We start from the raw sequence: 10,594 nt of genomic DNA, 5'->3' as shown, positions 1-10,594 counted from the left end.
AAGCCATCTAGATAAGTATTTGAGCCCATCTTCAGCATCTGGTCGGATTGGCCTCGACAGTTTCTACTGTTCACGGCAGCAAGCTTTCCCGGCAAGGTTACTATTCACGGCGGCAAGCTCTCCCCCGGCAAGGTTACTGTTCACGGCGGCAAGCTTTCCCCGGCAAGGTTACTGTTCACGGTGGCAAGCTTTCCCGGCAAGGTTACTGTTCACGGCGGCAAGTTTCACACCGGCAAGCTTCTCCGCCGGCAAGCTTTCCACGCCGGCATGCTTCTCCACCAGCAAGGTTTTACCCCGGCATGGTTTCATTCAGCCGACAAAGGCCGAATACTTTCTCACTCAGGGCCGGCCCGCGAAGTGTTGCCTCTAACTTTTGCATACGAATCTGGATTCGTGACCATGCCAAAATCTAGTGTCAACACATGCCCCCCTGTTTTTCGGCAAAGCTTGTGTGCCGAAAAATAACTTGCATGATGATTTTCCTAAGGACGATGTCAACACTCCATCGGCCATTCTATGTGCTTAGGGCGATAATTTCTATATCGGCCATGTTTAACTTCTTGTTTACATCATAACCTGGAACCGATTACCACCAATCGGCTTTAAAGAGATGGGAATGAACCCGTTCCTCGTAGCACTAAGGAAATCAAACTCCGAGAGGTCACGCCCTGTTAAGCAAGTAGCATCCGGATGATTCCAATCCACCGATGTATCGGCCAAAGCAACACAAGCCGAATTATCCGCGTGAATGACTTCTACCTCATCATCGACCCATTGTATTAAGAATTGATGCATGGTAGATGGCACACATTGGTTAGCATGAAGCCAACCGCGGCCTAATATAACATTATAGTTACCTTGCACCTCGGCGATGAAGAATGTGGTGGCCAAAGTCTTGCTTCCCATGGTGAGTTCCATGCACATCACACCTTTGGCCTCTGTCTTTTCTTTTCCCTCAAATCCATTAAGTACCATATTGGTCTTCATCAATGCGTTATCGTCTAACCCCAACTTCTTGAAGACCGAGTAGGGCATAAGATTTACCACAACACCACCATCAACGAGCATCCTAGCAACCGGCGATCCGTTAATATGACCTTTGAGGTACAATGGCTTCAAGTGTTTCACCGGTTCTTTTGGCTTCTCGAAGATAGCATTCTTAGGACCAAAATCCAGCTGGGCTACCTCCCATTCTTTACCTATAGCACGAAGCTCGGCAGGTAAGTAATATACCATATTAATATCCATACCTTCCCGAACCGGCGTAGATTCATAATCCACCATCTCATCTTCATCCCCCAATGTGAATATTGGGCTCAAAGATTCCTCAACTGAAGGGGATGTTTCAGGTGGTGTGGACGATGTAATAGGGGTTGCATCATCCTCTTTTGGTGGCGAATGGGTTGCTGTAGCTAATGTAGAAGCATCTGCGTTTTCTTTTTGTTTAGGCCTCCATACTTGTTTTGTGAGTGCCATGGGCCGAATTTCACTTAACAATTCGTCCATTTGCCTCTCCTCTTTGTGATCTACCTTCTCGTGGTTCCTCATGCGTTGTAATCTCCTTTTCATGGTCTTGGTTAAACCGGGAGGACACCACTTAGGTTGAGTATATTTGGGATCCCTTGGTTTGGCCTTGCTTGTGCTCGCCTCATGATCACTAACCATGGAACCCTGCTGAACAATAACAATATCACCATTAGAAGTAGCCAGATTACCAACAACCGGCTTTTCGATCTCCTTTTGCTTGTCGCATTCTGAAATTTTCGCATTAGATGACTTAACATGCCACACTTTTTTATTGGCCTTACTTGGAGAAATTTTTGTTGGCCGATTTGCACCATAGCTCAAACGGCCTTGTGTGGGATAATAAAGCCTCTCACGAGCAGGCCTTCTAGGTGCTGCCCACCCCATATGGAAAGCATAAGGAGCCATTGGGGGCTGCCCCCATCCTCCACCGAAGCCTCTCATGTAATATGGCGCATAGAAGGGTTGTGACATCCATGGTGTCAGTGCCCATGACCCATATGGCCTTGCATATCGTCGAAACTCTTGTTCCGGAGGCAATCTTGAACGCTTTGAATGTGATGGCCGATTAGAGCTAGAACCGGCCGCTTGACTTGCATATTTGGATAGCAACATATCAAAAGTTGGCTTGATTCTCTTGTTCTTAGTTTCATTCTTTTTCCACTTGCCAACTTCTGAATTCTTGGGCTTGATCAATTTAACATGAGCATCCTCTTGTACTTGTGGTTGCCCCCCGAGTGTGGCATTTTTTATAGTGATCTTCAACACTTCCTTGCCATCGGGTTGCTTCTCAAGCACAATCTTTCTTCCCAAGACCTTGTCGCCCTCCTTGCTATTCCTGGGTTCACCAATAACAACATTATCTTCATTATCAGATTCGGCTATGCTAGGCCGAATCAACATTTTCTTTCCCTCCAAGTCTATGGTGTTTATCGGGAAGGGCTGTTTATCAACTTGCATCTCAGCAAAATTCAATCGTCCGTCATTAATGGCCGATTGTATCTGTCGTCGGAAAACATTGCAATCGTTAGTAGCATGAGAAAATGAATTATGGTACTTGCAATAAGCACGCCGTTTCAGCTCCTCAAACGGCGGTATGGTGTGTGATATTCTAATCATCTTATCTTGCAAGAGTGCATCAAATATTTTATCACACTTTGATATATCAAAAGTAAACCTCATCTCCTCATCACGATTCCTGCGAATCGGCTTAAGAGCATTGCACATATAGGGTTTGGCCTTTGAGGACCAAATAAATTCAGTAGTATAGACATCAACCTCATCGTCCGAATTATCATCATTGTGTTCAACCATATGCATTCTAGGACGATCGGTTGTAGACCTATGGACCTCTTTATTTCGAATCTCTTGGGCCAAAGCTTTTTGCAAGACTTGATTAATGCTCAAAAACTCATAACTTTCTAGCCTCTCTTTAATGTGAGTTTTCAAACCATTAAGAACAAGATCTGCCAAGTCTCTCTCAGTTATCACTAAGCTATAACATCGGTTTTTTATATCTCTAAACCTCTTGACATAATCGGTGACCGATTCATCATGTTTCTGCCTAACCGATGTAAGATGTGACAACTTTAGCTCATTATCGCCGCTATAAAAGTGATCATGAAACTTTTGCTCTAATTGCGACCATAAGAGAATTGAGCCATGTGGTAAAGCAGCAAACCATGAAAATGCGGTACCAGTTAAAGATAATGGAAATAAACGCACTTTCAATTCTTCTATGGAACCTGCTTCACCCAACTGTGCTAGATACTGACTCACGTGCTCCCAAGTTGTTTTCGTACCCTCACCACTAAATTTAACAAAATCAAGAACCTTATAACCTTGAGGGTAAGAAATTGCATCGAAGTGTTCAGGATAAGGCTTTTGGTACACACGACTCTTTATTTTCGGCTCGTTTCCGAAAGTTTCTAGAAACATCTTATGCAAATCCTCCCTTAATTTAGCTAAAATTGGATCCGAGGTAGATGAAGATGTTTGTGGTAATGACATAGAAGCAACCTGAGTACTAGCTATTGGTGCAACTTGTGGGATGGGCGCCGAACCATAATTCGGCGGAAGACCAAACATGCCTGCGCCTATGGGTGGTGTGACAAAGTGATTCGGCGTTGACGCCGAATTGGGCACACTCATAATAGGATTAGAGTATGTAGGTGCAGCCACAAGCTGGTTGGTTTGAGTAGGGTAAAAATTCAACGGCATATTATATTGTTGTTGCATAGGTGGTGCCGACGAAATAGGTAAAATTGGACTAGGGTTTTCAGATATACCAACAGTACCACTAGATGATGGAGGCATATTTTTCTGAGCATTAGCACTAGCCACAAAAGAATTGTATGCCATCACATTACCCTTACTAACAAGACTCTCAATCACAGCCACTTGCTCTGGAGAAAAAACTTTACTCACAGTGATTAGATCTTGTTCGTCGATGAGGGGAGGAAAATTGGTGTTTCTAACCGGAATGATGTTGCCTTGACGGTCCTTCTTGAAACTTGAAAGAAATGCTTCCAAATCCTCCTCCTCACACTTCTTCTTGAGCGCCTCAAAAGCCTCTTAACGCTGCTTCTTGCGTGCTTCGTAGGCTTGGCGATGTTCATCCGATAGTTCATAAAGACCGGGCTTAATGATGTTATCGCCGTCAACTTCTGAGGGCTTGGGGAGATTAGACATGGTTGATGATGATTCTTGATCTTTCGTCCCCAGCGGAGTCGCCAAAAAGTGTGTTCGCACATGAACACGTCACCGTGTACCCTCGACGCCGGGGGTGATGCACCGCAGCTCACGTCGAAGGAGACCTGCCGGAAGCGCGGTACGCAAGACAATCCGGTGGGCGCTTTTGAGGACCCGAAACCCCACACGCCCGGGAGGGACCCCGTCAGGGCGCGTAGAGGTTATGGGCTGCCCTAGGTCGACATGATCGCCCCTAGGGCCTCGAGGTTCGCCGCCTTACAATGAAAAAGAACGAACGAAGAACGAGGAAGAAGAAGAACAAGGGAGAAGGAAAAGTAAAGGTAAAAGATGTAGATAGATTTGTTCGATTGTGTGTTGTTCAATCGGCCATCACCCCCAACATATATAAGAGGCGGCTGGACTTCCCGTACAAGCAAAGGATTTATCTAGGCTTTCCTTACAAGAAAATTACATCAATTCACGTCCTAGAATCCTAGTTCTGGTCCCACTCGGATTCAGCCCGAATCTGGCTCAATCTTCCGTCTTGCTCCTTGCGTGGGCTGTGGAATCTGCATATGACTTCCGATGGAGACGGTTCAAATATCAATTATGTGTGCTTCAACGAGGCCAACAATCCGTATGTTGATCACTTTTCCAAATAAGGCCATCTTGAATACTCCACGGAGTCATCTCTAATCTCGAGTCGGACTCGTTCATGTAGCTGACTGGACCATCCGACTCTTGCAGCGTCTCTGCAGGTCATATACTACGTCGGACGATGATGACTCCAAAAGCAAAGTTGACCGTTTCGACGTTACGAACAACTCCTGTGTTGAACACTCCTTCATCCGAAGCCATCTAGATAAGTATTTGAGCCCATCTTCAGCATCTGGTCGGATTGGCCTCGACAGTTTCTACTGTTCACGGCAGCAAGCTTTCCCGGCAAGGTTACTGTTCACGGCGGCAAGCTCTCCCCCGGAAAGGTTACTGTTCACGGCGGCAAGCTTTCCCCGGCAAGGTTACTGTTCACGGTGGCAAGCTTTCCCGTCAAGGTTACTGTTCACGGCGGCAAGTTTCACACCGGCAAGCTTCTCCGCCGGCAAGCTTTCCACGCCGGCATGCTTCTCCGCCGGCAAGGTTTTACCCCGGCAAGGTTTCATTCAGCCGACAAAGGCCGAATACTTTCTCACTCGGGGCCGGCCCGCGAAGTTTTGCCTCTAACTTTTGCATATGAATCTGGATTCGTGACCATGCCAAAATCTGGTGTCAACAATAGGTAGTAAAGGTAAATTCTTTCTATAGATTTTATGAAGGTGATATTCCTCGTTATAAGTCTGCTAGCCAATGCTTAGATGAGTTTGATAATTTTATTGTTAAACAAGAAAATTTCAATGCTTATGTTGGTAGACAATTGAACCGCAATGTTGATATTCTTGAACACTCGAGTGATTATATGTCTAGAGTTAAAGGTGAACTTAAACTCATTAGTAAAAATGCTTCTATGGTTACCACTCAAGTAGAACAAGTACTTAAAGCTCAGAATGATTTGCTCAATGAATTAAATAATAAGAAAAATGATAATGTTGTTAGAGTCATGACTAGAGGGGGTAAAATGACTCAGGAACCTTTGTATCCTGAGGGCCACCCCAAGAGAATTGAGCAAGATTCTCAGAGAACTAATGTTGATGCACCTAGTTCTTCTAAGAAGAAGAAGAAGAAAAGTGATAGGACTTTGCATGCTTCTAGTGAACCTGTTGTAGACACACCTGAGAATGCCAATGATATTTCTATTTCTGATGCTGAAACACAATCTGATAATGAACATGAACCTAGTGATAATATTAATGATGATGTTCATGTTGATGCTCAACCTAGCAATGATAATGATGTAGAGATTGAACCTGCTGTTGATCTTGATAACCCACAATCAAAGAATCAACGTTATGATAAGAGAGACTTTGTTGCTAGGAAGCACAGTAAATAAAGAGAACCATGGGTTCAAAAACCCATGCCTTTTCCTCCTAAACCATCCAAGAAAAAGGATGATGATGATTTTGAGCGCTTTGCTGAAATGATTACACCTATCTTTTTGTGTATGTGTTTGACTGATATGCTTAAAATGAATCCTTATGCTAAGTACATGAAAGATATTGTTACTAACAAAAGAAAGATACTGGAAGCTGAAATCTCCACCATGCTTGATAATTATACTTTTAAGGGTGGAATACCAAAGAAACTTGGAGATCCAGGAGTACCAACTATACCATGCTCCATTAGAAGAAACTATGTTAAAACTACTTTATGTGATCTTGGAGTCAGTGTTAGTGTTATGCCTCTCTCTTTATATCGTAGACTTGATTTGAATAAGTTGACACCTACTGAAATATCTTTGCAAATGGCTGATAAATCAACTGCTATACCTGTCGGTATTTGTGAGGATGTGCCTGTTGTGGTTGCAAACGTTACTATTTTAACGGACTTTGTTATTCTTGATATTCCCGAGGACGATAGTATGTCTATTATTCTTGGAAGATCCTTTTCGAATACTGCAGTGGCCGTTATTGATTGCAACAAAGGCAATGTCACTTTTCATATTAATGGTAATGAGCATACTGTACACTTTCCGAGGAAACAACCTCAAGTCCATAGTATAAATTCTATTGGAAAATTTTCAACGATTACTATTGCAGGTTTTGAATTTCCTCTTCCCACTGTCAAGAAGAAATATGATATTCTTATTGTTGGGGATGTCCATATCCCCGTTGAGGTAACCTAGTGTTGTCCGAAATTTCTCCGGTTTCATGCGATTCGGAATGAGTTTGTTAACAAGACTTGATCAACCTTGTTAGTGGATTCCTTTTGATGAGCATGAGATGCATGAAGTTAGAAAGCACAACCTTCTGTACCCTCCTTTTACTTTCTATTATTTATCTTAAATAAAGCAAAAAATAGTATTTTTCTCTCTGTTTTCTGAATTATCCTTGCAATAAAAAATACCCCGAAAGTAAAAGTTCTCCAAATGCCCTGAAAATGAAATATGATTTTTTCCAGAATATTTAAGAATTTTTTGCTTTGAGAACACATCAGGGGGACCCCACATGGGCCCCCTCCACTTATTCCTGCACGCACACACTTCGTCTTCCTCCAGAAAAAATCACCCACCAGCTCAAACCCAAGTTCTTGCTCATCTTGCTGCCATTTTCGATCTCCTTGCTCAAAGCTCCTTTCACAAAACTGCTTTGGGGGATTGTTCTTTGGTATGTGACTCCTCCAATTGTCCAATTAGTTTTTGTTCTAGTGCTTTATTTATTGAAATTTTTTGCTTCTTAGGTGACCCTGTTCTTGAGCTTGGAGGTCAAATTTATGTGGTCAAAACTAGTTCTAATGCATTATATGGCCTCTAGGCACTTGTAGGAGTAGTTGCTATCAATTATGTTGAGTTTGGTTCACTTTTATTTTTGAGTTACTAAAAATTTCAGAAATTTTCAGAAAAAGATGAAGAGATTCTTAAGGGGCTCATCGAGCCGAAGCTCTAAGGATAATCAAAGTGAAGAAAATAAGAAGCCCAAGTATAATCTCCCTCGTACTATAGAGGTTCGGCCGTGTGAATGGCCTTGTGATGAGTTCTTGAAAGAGGCCGGGATTTATGAAGATTTTTATTACTTCGCTGAGAATGCAGGCCTCACCGACTTCCTCCACGACCAACGCGAATAGTATCTCTTACTCACCAATATTTTTGTGCAAAATTTTCATTTCCATGCTAGGAGATCACCACCTTCGGTGGAATTTTATTTATATGATGAGCATAAGGAGATGTCACTTTATGATTTTTGCCGGGTTTGTAGGATACCCTTTGAGGGCAGCATAGAGGAACCACATCATAATGATGTGGAGGGATTTATTGATACAATCGCTATAGGGGAAACGAGGAAAGTTTCTGATGCAAGAATCACTAGCATACAATTTCCTGTTCTATGTTACTTTGCAATATTTGCTAGTAGATTCTTATTTGGTCGCAGGAACTATGGAAATCTTAGTGCCCCTGATATTGTTATTTTGCGCCATGCTTTGTTTCGTGATACCACTTTCAGTTTAGGCGCTATTGTTGCTAAACGGTTAAATCTGAACCATACAAAGGGTCCCGTCTTGGGAGGCATCTTCGCCTCGCGCCTTGCTGCACACTTTAACAAACCTATTAGGCATTATGAGAAAGAGGAAAAATTGCTTCCTCATATTTTTCTAGATTATAAGAGCATGGTAGCACATGATTTTATTGTTAAGCATAAGAAGAAGATGCTTAACTATAGACTGATATTTGATAAGAAACACTTTGAGACTATTACCTTGCCTGCTCCCTCTTTGTTCAACATATTTTTAGGCACGTACCTTGTTTTGTCGGAGGCCGTTCAGGCATACCAGAGCCTGACATCAGCTCCAGAGCTGGAGCCACAATCTGATCCTCACCGTCAGTCTATTTATCAGTGGGATCCGGAGGAGATCGCCAACCAGTGGCACCCCGAAGACCCTCCTCAGTACACCGAAGAGGGCAGTTTTGACCCGTGGGCATAGACCAACTTAGGCCAAAAGCCTAAGCTTGGGGAGTATGTATTTCTCACCGACATTGCATTCATGTTCACACACTCATGCCAGTTGTCGGCGCTCATACTTTTTCATTGTATCATCCATGCTAGTTTATTTTCTTTTTAAGCTTTCTTCTTGTGTGTTTGAAAAACCTTAAGAAAAACTAAAAAAACTAGTTGTAGCTTTTAGCTAGCTTACTTTCCATGCTTGTAGTAGTAGTAATTAAAAAGAAAACTCAAAAATATTTCTCGTTCTTCTTTTGCTTGTTGGGGGCTTTCCCGTGTAAATAGTTTTATTTATTTTCTTGTTCTTTGGGGGTCGAGAGGAGAAGACCTTGATGAAAATGTTGAGTGTCTCTCATATGCATTATTGTTGATCTAACAAAGAGCCCATATTACCTTGTCTTCTCTCATGTATTGAGTGCTTGCAGATTCCAGCTTAGTCCAATGCACGTGCGCTATTATTATTATCCACACTATTAGGTTGTTCATGTGAAAGGCAATAATGATGATATATGATGAACTGATTGAGATGAGAAAAGCTGGTATGAACTCGACCTCTCTTGTTTTTGTAAATATGATTAGTTCATCATTCCTGATTCAGCCTATTATGAATGAAACATGTTTGCAATGACAATTAGAGATTATAGTTGCTTATGCCATGCTTAATTTTCTAGGAGTTTATAATGGTTTACCTTGCGTGCCAACATGCTATTAAAATGGTTGTGGTGTGGTCTGATAGGGTGGTATCCTCCTTTGAATGATTCGAGTGACTTGACTTGGCACAGGTTCACGCATGTAGTTGAAACAAAATGAACATAGCCTCCACGATATTTATGTTCATGGTGGATTATATCCTACTCATGCTTGCATTCAGTGTTGATTAATTTTAATGCATGTTCATGACTGTTGAAGCTCTCTAGCTGGTCGCTTCCCAGTCTCTTTCTAGCCTACACCTGTACTAAGCGGGAATACTGCTTGTGCATCCAATTCCATATACCCGAAAGTTATTCCATATGAGTCCACAATACCTTCCTATATATGGTATCTACTTTTCATTCCAAGTAAATTTGTATGTACCAAACTCTAAACCTTCAAATAAACATTATGTTTTGTATGCTCGAATAGCTCATGTATCAACTAGGGTTGTTTGTATCTTCCATGCTAGGCGGGTTATTCTCAAGAGGAGTGGACTCCGCTCCTCACTCACGAGAAAATGACTGGTCCCCGGGATGCCCAGTCCCATGCTCAAATCAAATCAAAATAATTGCAAACAAAACTCCCCCGGGATGTTGTTAGTTGGAGGCACCCATTGTTTCGGGCAAGCCATGGATTGATGCTTGTTGGTGGTGGGGAAGTATAAACTTTACCATTCTGCTTGGGAACCGCCTATAATGTGTGTAGCATGGAAGATATCGAGATCTCTCGGTTGTTATGTTGACAATGAAAGTATACCGCTCAAAATACTATTCACCTCTATTTCAAAATCGAGCTCTGGCACCTCTACAAATCCCTGCTTCCCTTTGCGAAAGGCCTATCTTGGTGAGTCATCATCCTCTTATTAAAAAGCACCAGTTGGAGAGCACCGCTGTCATTTGCATGTATTATTGTTAGTTTACATTGAGTATGACTTGACTAGATCTCTTTTACCATGAATTACAATGTCTAGTCAGTCCTTGATCTTCAGGGGTGCTCTGCATTTATGTTTTGCGGTCTCAGAAAGGGGGCCGATTTGATAATTTGCCACCCCTTACTTCCCCCTTTCACAATTTGCCACCCATTGTCTCAATGACGGGCGG

The sequence above is a fragment of the Triticum urartu genome, chromosome 3A (assembly GCF_056163025.1).
Source record: "Triticum urartu cultivar PI428250 chromosome 3A, HENAU_Tu73, whole genome shotgun sequence".
Classification (NCBI taxonomy): domain Eukaryota; kingdom Viridiplantae; phylum Streptophyta; class Magnoliopsida; order Poales; family Poaceae; genus Triticum; species Triticum urartu.
Note: the sequence above shows the minus strand (reverse complement) of the source record.